A 12,129-nucleotide genomic window follows, 5' to 3' on the forward strand; every position below is an offset into this window, starting at 1 on the left:
AGCTTGGAACAATGACTAAACCCCCTTTTATCTCATTGTCTCGTGACTCGGATTCCTGTTTTTCCCCTAATACAACGCGATTAAGGCTTTGTGCAAGCAGCCTGCCAAGCTCTTGAGGTTTCTTAACCGGGACTAAATCGGGACTAAAGGTTATTTCTCAACTAGTGTTAGCTAAGAATTTCGCATGGTCGGTTACTGGCGAATTAGGTGCAGACTTGTTTTATCTGCAGGCACATCATGATCGAACGGCACGGCAGGTTGGGATCGGACTCGGGCATCGGCATGAATGATCACCATGCAGCTTTGCGTGTGCTGCTTGCATCCGGGTCATCAGCATAATTTCTTTTATCTCCATATCTGAAATTATTTCCTAGAGTTTCTGTTAGCATATTGTATATATAGTAGGTCCCTTAATTGTGGATGTAATCACGCGCGGTAGGCTTGCATGCCACCCTGGCTGCCCTATATGTACTCTTGTACAGGTATGGAATACAATCAACTATTCCCACACTTCACCACTCTACCACCAAACTCGATTATCACATGGGCCGATCTAGAAAAGCAATTTCACAAGTACTTTTATGCTGGAGTCCTGACTACATGTCGCCGGGTGTGTCGCCGGTCTCATCGCCCGCGCTGCCGATCCCATCGCCCGCCCCGTAGCTTCCCTCGTCACCGAGTGTGGCCGCCGATCCGATCCTACCTCCTCTCCTGATCTTCTATTGTACGTGCTGTACGTCTCCCGCCCGCCGCCGTCGTCGTCAACGTGCTATACGTGCTGTACACGGCTGTACATCCTGTACGTGCTTGGAGCTGCACACATCGCCGGGTGTGCTGCGTCCTGTACGGGCTGTGCACGTGCTGTACGCTTGCCTGCTGCCCACATCGCCGGGTGTGCTGTTGATCGCGCCACCGGGTGCGGCTGCCGGTCCTGCCCCTCATGGCGGACGACGATGATGCTGCGGCCGCGGCTGCTGCGGCCAAGGCCGCTGAAGAGGCTCGTGCTGAGAAAGCACGCCGCGCCGAGGAAGAGCGCCTCCATTCCATCGCGCTGGATGAGTATGAGACCGCCCACGTAGCTATCTGGGCGCAGGCCACCGCCGTCGTCAACGTCAAGGCCCTCATCCCCGTCATTCTCGACCAGGCCACCAACACCTACACCAAGTGGCGCGGCATGTTCCTCACCGTCCTCGGCAAGTACGCGCTGACTCGCCACGTCCTTGAGGATGAGGCGTTCCCCATGCGCCCGGCGTGGGTGCAGGCCGACTGTGTCGTGTTGACATGGATACACGGCACGGTCTCCGGCGATCTACAGCAATCGCTCATGATGCGGCAGCGACCTGCACGCGAAGCTTGGTGCTACCTCGAGGATGAGTTCCTCGGTCAGCGGGAATCCCGCGCCCTCCTCCTCGAGACGCAATTCCGCAACTTCCACCAAGACTCCCTGACAATCACAGATTATTGCCATCGTCTCGAGTCCATGGCTGCGTCACTTGCCGAGTTCGGCGACCCCATCGGTGATCGGCAAATGGTGCTCACCCTCCTCCGTGGCTTGAGCGGCAAGTTCCGCCACATGGTGTCCATTCTCAAGATGCATTGCCCGTTCCCGACCTTCGCGGAGGATCGGACGCACCTCCTCCTGGAGGAGATGGAGATCGACGCGAGGCCGCCCTCGCCTCCCGCCGCACTCATCGCCGCGCCACGCCCGGTGGCAAACACTGGTGGCCCTGCCGCGCCGCGCTATGGGGCGCCCACTCCTCCTACGCGCCCCCACGATGCGCCCTCTGGTGGACAGCAGGGAGCACCCACTGGTGGCAAGCGTTCTGGCCAACGTCGCGGCCGCGGCGGACGTGGCGGCCAGCAGCAGCAGCAACCTGCTGATGGCGCCCCTCCCGGTTTCAGCCATGCATCCCCGGGTATGCACCCGTCATTTGCACACCCCTGGGCCAGCATCCTCCAGATGTGGCCCTACGAGTGTCCTCCACCGGCGCCACCAGCGTTCACCGCCGTCCCGCAGTACGGCTACGGCAGCTCCTTCAGCGGCATCCCGAGCGGTGGCGCCTATGGCTCCGGCTACACCGCTCTGCCTTCACCGTACGTCTACGGGGGAGCAGCGCCAGCGTTCCAGGGGCCCTCGCCAGCCTACCAGGTGTCACAGCTGGCACCCTGGAACCCCGTCCATGGAGGCGCTTGGACTCAAGACTCCCTGGCGCAGTCGTTCAACACCATGACGCTCACTCCGCCGGCACCGTCCGAGTGGTACGCCGACTCCGGTGCTGGTTCTCACATGACCGCGGATACTGGTAACCTCTCCACCATTTCCCCACCATCATCTTTTACACCTTCATCTATCATTGTGGGCAATGGAGCACTCCTTCCTGTCACTGCCACCGGATCACATATTTTTTCATCTCCACATCGTAATCTTGTTCTTAACAATGTTCTGGTGTCCCCCAACATTATTAAGAATTTGATTTCCATTCGTCGTTTTACCACTGTTGGGGGGAAATATTAAACGACCCCCTAACACACTGCTTAAAGAAGCAAACATGAAGGCCCAGGCCTACCAAAGCATGATCAACTCTCCGCCTCGCCCGACCCAGGCGCCAGGATCGGGAGCGCCCGACCCCCCTCCGCAAGGTTCCCGCCTCGCCCGACCGCGACCCCAGGGTCGGGGGCGTCCGACCCTGTGCCACGAAAGTTCCGCCTCGTCCGACCGCGACCGAAGGAGTCGGGCGCACTGGGGCCCACAAGTCCGGGAACCCCCTCGGATACGGTCCGCATAGACAAGACAAATCCTGTGGGTCCCCCCATCGGCCTCGCCATAAATGCACCACAGAGCTGGCAGAGGGCAGGGCGACCGAGCCCCTCACGCAACCTGGCGCAAGTACCCGTGCATGACCGTCCTGTGCAGGCTACAGTGCCGGCGGCCGGCTCTCATTCGCCACGGAGCACTCATGACCTGCGCCGACCGGAGCAAAGGAGAGAGAGGCCTGTCCTCGGGTCCCGCACACCCTCGAGTCCCGCGCACCCAACAGTGCGGACGTGACGCCCTCCCTCTCAGCAGCCATCGCCGGAGCAGCGGCATCCACCGTCCTCCCTAACGGACGCCGGGGCAACGACGAAGCCGCCTCATCATGATCTAACTTGGTACCTACGAACATCGAAGTAGCTACCTACGGGGAGCAGCAACACTTGGCATCCGGCGACCTCCCCCTCCGGCATGCACAACGGCACGCGTTTAGGGTCGGCAGGACATCAGGGCGCCTAGGATCTCTCCCCTCCTTCCTGCCTTACTTTTTACCATCTTACTCTTTACTCTTTACAGACCTTCTTTACCCGATCCCAATTGTAACTCCGGCCGTCCCCTTGCGATATAAAAGGAGGAACCTAGAGCCGGAGAGGGGGATCGAATCCATCAGCTTCCTCTCCCGCATACGATAGTACACTACCATTCTTCCTAAGAGCACGAAGACCGAAGAGACTTGGGACCAGTCCCTCTCTCGCCAATCTGTAACCCCCTACTACAGAACCCCCACGCGGGCAACACGAGCATTCTCGATACTGGACGTAGGGCTTCCCTTGCCTGAACCAGTCTAATCCGTGTCTCCCGCGCAACCATCTGAGGCTCACGCGCATAAAAGAAATTTACTAGTCTAAGTCTTGATCCGCTGATCCTGACAACGACAACCACCGATAATAATTGTTCTATTAAATTTGATCCGTTTGGTCTTTCTGTGAAGGATTTGCAAACCAGGAATGTGATCGCCAGGTGCAATAGCTCTGGCGACCTCTACCCGTTCTTTCCACCCGCCACCAGCACCTCCGCACTTATCGCTGCACCCACCTCACTTTGGCATCGTCGTCTCGGGCATCTTGGGCGTGAAGCTCTGTCCAAGCTTATTAGTTCCAGTGTTATCTCATGTAATAAAGATGATCTCCACCATATATGCCATGCGTGCCAACTTGGTCATCACACACGGCTTCCTTTTGGATCATCTAGCTCAAGGGCTAGTCATAATTTTGATTTGATACATTGTGATCTTTGGACATCTCCTATTGTTAGTGTGTCAGGGTACAAATATTATCTTGTTATTCTTGATGATTGCTCACACTACATTTGGACGTTTCCACTTCGCCTAAAATCTGAGACGTTTTCCACTCTCTCAAATTTTTTTGCCTTTATTCACACGCAATTTGGCACCACCATCAAGAGCGTTCAGTGCGACAATGGCTGTGAATTTGATAATTCCACCACCCGCACGTTCTTTCTGTCCAACGGTGTTGCACTCCGCATGTCGTGTCCATATACTTCTCAGCAAAATGGCAGAGCCGAGCGCTCCCTTCGCACCATTAATAATATTATGCGTTCTCTGCTATTTCAGGCGAGTCTTCCTCCGGTTTACTAGGTTGAGGCCCTCCACACTGCCACCTATCTTGTGAACCGCCTCCCCACCAAAACCCTCGCCTCCTCGACACCTTACACCCACCTTCATTCCACCCAACCCTCCTATGACCATCTCAAAGTTTTTGGGTGTGCTTGTTACCCCAACTTGTCCTCCACAGCACCCCACAAACTTGCACCTCGTTCTTCCCTATGCATCTTCCTTGGCTACTCCTCGGAACACAAAGGCTATCGGTGTCTCGAGCTCCAGTCGAATCGCATTATTCTCTCTCGACATGTCATTTTTGTTGAATCTTTTTTCCCTTTAGCCGACATGTCGGCCACGCCCATGGCTTCCTCCGCCTTGGACTTCCTCGTTGATGAGCATGATCTCACCGCTCCACTTCCTGGAGTTCGCGTTGTGCATGCAGGTACCCCAGCTCCTCCGACTCCGCCCGCCGTGCATGGCCCTGTGCCTGTGCATGCACTTGTTGCCACGTCCCAGTCTGCTCCTGCACCGCCGAGCCCTGGAACACGGTCGCCTAGCTCACCCCTGATCGGCGCTACTGCCCCTGTGCATCCCGCACAGGCTGCTGCCAGTAGCGCCCCGGTCGCCTCGCCTACTGCACCATCCGGTGCTGCTGCCCCTGTGCCATTAGCACGGGTTGCTGCCAGCAGCACCACGGTGCCAGGTGCTGCTACCCCTGTGCCATCCGCACGGGCTGCTGCCAGCAGCTCCATGACAACCGGCCGCACCATCGCCACTCGCCCGGTCTCCATCACCCTGGTCACCAATGCGCACTCAATGCGCACGCGCGGCAAGGCTGGCATCGCCCAACCTATGGATCGCCTCAACCTCCACACTGTGCCCATGTCGCCTTTGCCGCGCTCTGTTCGGGACACTCTGTCAGACCCCAATTGGCGCTCCGTTATGCAGGCTGAGTATGATGCTCTTCTCGCCAATGACACTTGGAGCCTTGTTCCTCGGCCGCCTGGTGTCAATCTTGTGACTGGCAAATGGATTTATCGTCACAAGTTGCGGGCCGATGGTTCCCTTGATCGCTACAAGGCTCGCTGGGTATTGCGGGGTTTCACACAGCGCCCCGGTGTTGATTATGACGAGACTTTCAGCCCAGTGGTCAAGCCTGCGACTGTCCAGGTGGTTCTATCTCTGGCATTGTCTCAGCAGTGGCCCATTCATCAGCTGGATTTCAAGAATGCATTCTTACACGGCACCCTCACTGAGACAGTATACTGTGTTCAGCCCAGTGGTTTTGTTGACTCCTCATGTCCGGATTATGTCTGCCGCCTCAACAAGTCTCTTTATGGCCTGAAGCAAGCGCCCCGTGCCTGGCGCCACAGGTTCGCTTCACACCTTGTGTCCCTCGGCTTTGTTGAGACTCAGTCTGATACTTCATTATTCTCATACCATCGGGGTTCAGATACTGCCTATCTGCTGCTGTATGTGGATGATATTGTTCTTACTGCCTCCTCCGCCAGATTTCTCCAGCAAATTATTGCAGCTCTCCAGCGTGAGTTCGCCATGACCGATATGGGACAGCTACACCATTTTTTGGGCATCTCTGTGACACATTGTGCTGGTGGCCTTTTTCTCTCTCAGTGGCAGTACACTCTGGATGTTTTGGAGCGCGCCGGGATGAGTGCTTGCAAACCTTGCAGCACCCCTGTTGACCTTCACTCCAAATTATCTGCAGATGGGGCTCCGGTTGCCGACGCCACATAGTACCGCAGTTTGGCTGGTGCTCTACAGTATCTGACTTTCACCCGACTAGATATCGCCTTTGCAGTTCAGCAGATTTGCTTATATATGCATGATCCTCGTGAGCCCCACCTTGCTGCACTCAAGAGGATTTTGCGCTACCTGCAGGGTTCTCTCTCACTTGGGCTGACCATGCGTAAGTCACCACCTGCGGAGCTGGTCATCTACACTGATGCTAACTGGGCCGGCTGTCCCGACACTCGACGTTCCACCTCCGGTTACGCAGTGTTCCTTGGGGACAATCTGGTGTCCTGGTCCTCCAAGCATCAGCAAACAGTCTCCCGGTCCAGTGCAGAGGCCGAGTATCGTGCTGTGGCCAATGGTGTTGCTGAAAGCTACTTGGCTCCGCCAGCTACTTACCGAGCTTCGCCACCTGCCTCGCCGTGCCACCCTGGTCTATTGTGATAACATCAGTGCTGTTTACCTCTCTAGCAATCCGGTGCAGCATCAGCGGACAAAGCATGTTGAGATTGATCTTCACTTTGTCAGGGAGAAGGTCACCCTCGGTCACGTTCGGGTACTTCATGTTCCGACGATATCACAGTACGCCGACGTCTTCACTAAGGGCCTTCCTACCTCATTGTTTCAGGAGTTTTGATCCAGCCTGAACGTCCGCCATGCTCCCGATCAGACTGCGGGGGAGTGTTAGCATATTGTATATATAGTAGGTCCCTTAATTGTGGATGTAATCACGCGCCTGTGCGGTAGGCTTGCATGCCACCCCGGCTGCCCTATATGTACTCTTGTACACGTATGGAATACAATCAACTATTCCCACACTTTCAGTTTCATAGTAGCTGGCCATTGTAGCTTGAAACAATGACTAAACCCCCCCTTGTTTATCTTTGTCTCATAACTCGGATTATATTCTTGTTTTTTCCAATACAACACGATTAAGGATTTATGCAAGCAGCTTGAGGAGCTCTTTGAGGTTTCCCAAATGGAACTGAAGGTCATTTCTCTAGTAGGGTTTGACCAAGAATTTTGCATGGTCGGTTGCCGGCAAATTAGGTGTAGAATTTTTTTTTCAGGCACGTCATGATCGCACGGCCTGCCAGGCCGGGATCGGACTCCGGATCGGCATGAACCACCATGCAGCTTTGCGTGTGCTTGCTTCCAAGTCATCTACAGAATTTTTTTTAATCTACGTATTTGAAATTATTTCCTAGCGCGTCAATTTGTGAACCGCAAGCGCACGAATCATCGTAATTTTTTTTAGAGTATTCCATCCAAGGTTTATCAATCTGTGGATCGACAACGAACCGACTAGGATTTTCTATGTAGCTCAATGGATCTAATCCTAACATGAAGCATAGATTGCATACAAAGGGTATCCTTGATGTATGAGAACACAGATTGATCACATCCACAGATATATATTTAAGAAAACACTACCAAGGATAGCAAGAGCCTATCATCTATTAGTTGTAGTTCTAGCTAATAAGCAAGTACAACATGTATCTCATCCAAAACAATCTTTAAACTACTACCTCCGGTCAACCTTCCAAAAGCCCCCACCTTACACGGAAGCAGATCCCAACATGATCCCCCCTATCAGCAAAGGTAGTTTAAGGGCACGAACAAAGGTGAACATATCTAGCTATCAAGAAGGATCAACAAACTAGATCTAATCACCATGATTATATAAAGCATGCTATGTTGTCTAAACATATATTAGACTAAGGAATAAGCATATTCATGATAGATAGAAGAGCATAAAAGAAGGTATTGAGTTGCTAACAGATCAGATGACATAAGAAACATTGCTCATATAATAGATGTATTTAGATCATCACCTCCGAGTACATACCATTGATGATCACAACTAGCTCCTGAACTCCACCATAGTACAACCGCGTAGTGAGGCTATGGCGGCTAAGGTCGGTCTAAGCCATCTTCTAGACAACTTCGAAGACTTACAACGGCCCTCAGCTCCAGCTCCCTCTGGTGAATGCTCATGGTTTCATCAAGTTCTGGTGGATTGATTTGCGTGCCGATGGAGATTGGCCATATTTATAGTTTGGAGGACCCGTGGCTGAAATAGGAAGGCAAGAGGAGCAAGGAAAACCCCTAGGAGTTCTCAAGATAACTAGCAACGTTCTTCCCGGAAATATTCTAATTTATCCATCCTCCACAAAACGGCATACTACATATCTGAAATATTAGGCGCTGCACTGCAGGGACCTATGTTTAATCTTTATGGTAAATTCCGGTTTCTGTAGCAGGGATCATTTTATCAGCCAATTTAGGAAATGGAATTCAACTTTAAACAGGAACGTGAAAACATATATTCCCTCGTGTAGTTTCCGAAGTAATGCACTCTACCCCATTTCCCTAGTGCTTCTTTCTTCAAAAGTTGGCAACTTCTGGTTGTACCATGCAAATTTTGTGGCAATTTTTTAATCAGCTTATGATCATGATCACATTATGTTGCTTGACTTGGTTTCCTGCCATTAATGTTTTATATAAAATAGTGATATTCAGTAGTTGTATATGATAGAAGTTGCTAGCTAATCTGCAAATCTGAAGTCATAATCAGATTTGTCCTATTAGGTTTTCCTTGAAATGATCCCTTATCTTGGAGATCATATATTTGTGATTTCTTTATTATCGAATCATATGATACGTTTAACTCAAAAGAATGATGAATGCCCACAGGGCTTTGATAGCTTATAACCCTTTAACGAGAAGCTGTAATTGTCCTTTTAAAATCATATTTGGCACTGAAAAGTTCGTGATGGTTACCAAACTCACATGATAAATTACAGGATATTCAGCCTTGTTTATGTGCAGCTGGTGCTATAATTGACCAACACATATTCCCTCAATCTAGGCATTCAAACTATCCTGAGTTACAAGGGTAATATTACAGATTTTCCAATTAGATCTGTATTAGCATAACCATTTATTCATAAAGTGTTTTGTGATCTTACTTTCTACAGAATGTATCATTTCTCACTTCCTGACAACTGCTAACCCTATTGTTAGTATCTTTGTCTGCACTCAACGAGCAGTAACATTGAGAGCTTCCTTCAAGATTGTTAAGGGAGCTTGGGAACTCATATGTTGTATTGCTACAAAAGGAGAAGAATGTTGGTACCTCAAACTACATTACAACATGAAACTACAAAAGGAGCATTAAAATTCAAGTTTATATCCCGGTTGGTAGGCCTCAAATCTACCGAAAAATCATCCAGGATAAATTTTTTGAGACAAAAGGGGGTCCTTTAGTCCCGGGTCGTTCAACCAGGACTAAAGCCCCTCTTTAGTCCCGGTTGGTTTTTCCAACCGGGACTTAAGGGCATGCATGAAACTACAGGCGCCGCCTGTGATTTCATGCACCCCTTTAGTTACCCTTTAGTACTCAAACTAGTATTTATGCAAATTAAACTAGTATTATTTATACGATTACTATATATACAATTCTTAGTATACTATACAAATCTTAGCATATTATACAAATTAAACTATAGTATTTATACAATTAGTGTATATACACACACACACAAAATTTGTCCTAGTCATTCCTAGGATCTTCCCGTCGAGGTGTTGCTCGGTGCTTCTAATTTTCATCTGTTGTAATAAAATTCTCCTTGTAGATTTACCACCTCGTCCACCAAGAATCCCACGAGATCTTCACATATTGCCCCTATTCTTTTCTTCTCCAAGAGTTTTAGTTGAATATTATACATCTGTAATTTGAAAATATGTGAATGTTACACGAATATTAAATATAAGAAGCTAGAAAATAATTAACTATTAATAATATTATTTTACGTACTTTCATCTCATGCGGAGTCGGTCCTTGGGTTTCACAAAACTATACATGTGCTCACTGACGTAGTAGCCATATAGATTATTCCTGGGTTCCTGTCTTAAGCACTTCAGTGGGGAAAACAAACAAGTTATGAAATATTCATGCTATAGAATGTACAAATGTGCAAACTTCGTACATACCGGGAAGTCTATGTTCCATGCAAGTTTTTCTTTGAATGGAGCTTTGTGTTTCTTGAGGAATTGTTTCCATACGCTCTGGATTAAAATAATGAATGATACAGTGTTAGGTGAAAATTTAGGAAACAAAATTTTGCATAGAGATAAAGATCCAGAATTATTACATGTTTAGCATGTCTTGAATGTCTTGGAAGTCCGTCAGTTTTTCCTCAACGAATCGTAAATTGTGATGTGGCTTCTATCAGAATCAATTACTAGGAGGATCTAATGGAAAATGCGTACACAAATGTTCATATTAGAACTAACTAACATTAATCAAGTAAGGAAAAAGAAAATGAAAATAGACGGTATACCCACACTTACTCAAAGTTGTATGGCAGTGGTATGTAACTCTTGTAATGTTGCTTGTCTAGGAAATTGTATATCTCCTCTAAGGTTTTCTCTAGCTGAGCCCGTATCTGGTTTTGGTTAACTAGGGATGGATCCATGAATCCAACATGTAAGTACGCTTCTTTGCGGCACGTCTGAATTAGCATCCTACATAAAATGGAAGACGAAGTTAGTAGGGCGACACACGCACAAAAAATAATGATATGAGCTAAATTTTACATATAGATAAACGGACACTTATAGAGCCCAGGCGCTGATGAGAGAGACGTTAAGGGCACCCTGATGGTACACTTCGTATATATCCTTGAATTCCAACCACAGGATTTTGTCGCCTTCGCCGAAAAAATCTATCGGTTTTACCTTAAGACCGAACGTTTCCCTCTCGTTGGCAGACTGCTCTTCATGTACCATTCATAGAATTCGTACATCTTCAATTTTTTATGCCCCTGCTCGCAATCTAGGTACAATAATTTTTTGTGATCATTAATCATGTGTTGTAACTTTTTTGATTCCTTCACAGTTTCGCAATCTTTGTGTGCATCCTGTAGCACCTGACCAAGGTCATTAGTAGAGCCGTCTTCTGCAAACTCATCTTCATCAACCTCGCCTATTGTAGTATCTACAAAAGATTAGCCTGCAGCCCAGTCCAGAATGTTGTTATCATCCTTCACTTCTTCGTCGTCTTCCATTACAACCCTTATTTCACTGTGCTTGGTCCAAATCAAATAGTTAGGCATAAAACCGTATCTAAACAAGTGGCTGTGAATAGTCCCTGAATAGTCCTTCTTGTTATTGCATTAGAAGTATGGACAACATATGGACCCGTTCTCTGGCTTGTTCACTTTGGTCACTTCGAGAAAATAATGCAAGCCATCAACAAACTCCTTGGTCCGTCTGTCCACATTATACATCCATTACCGATCCATCTGCATCGTATTGTGCGAGAAATGGACATAGGTCTTCGTATTAGATAAAGAACTTGATCAATATTCATAATTCACACTAATCAACCTACATAATGGATTGAAACAATTCACATAAAAATTACACCATTGCACATTCATAACAATCGCTAAAGGTACATATAAAGATTACACTCATAACAAGACAATAAAGATACATATGGACTAAAGATTACAGACGCTCCATAGTGGACTTCACGTAGCCAATTATCCTAAAATAATGATACAACATAGCAGAATGTTCGTCCTCCAAGCTATCTTTGCACTTAACTCAATCATCTCCGAAGTCCATCGAGAGTCACCTCCACATATCCTTAATTTTATTGCAATGACTAAATATTAAAACCACATTTACTCTAATTTTTTCTCATACATAATATTGAAATCCTCTCCATTCTCCCTCACATTCTAGCTCAAAATCCTCTCCATTCTCCCTCACATTCTCCCACACATCAAGTTGTTTTAACTAATACAAATCATATACAACAAGCAACTATCCATCAGTAGCACAAAAATATGTATAAATAAAAATCCTCCCCATTCTCCCTCATTCTAGAAAAACTCAATTTTCTCCCTCTCTAAAGCATAAAACAAAGCATAATAATACTAAATAAAAGGAGGATGAAGTATCTAACCTTCGCAACACTTTGGATGAGTGA

The 12,129-nt window shown here is 48.3% G+C and overlaps 1 pseudogene; it reads left to right on the forward strand.

Annotated features, from left to right (window-relative positions):
* The first annotated feature begins 940 nt into the window (after positions 1-940).
* LOC101754604 lies at positions 941-4,765 on the forward strand (annotated as a pseudogene).
* Positions 4,766-12,129: the final 7,364 nt, after the last annotated feature.

Source organism: Setaria italica, chromosome IX (genome assembly GCF_000263155.2).
Source record: "Setaria italica strain Yugu1 chromosome IX, Setaria_italica_v2.0, whole genome shotgun sequence".
Classification (NCBI taxonomy): domain Eukaryota; kingdom Viridiplantae; phylum Streptophyta; class Magnoliopsida; order Poales; family Poaceae; genus Setaria; species Setaria italica.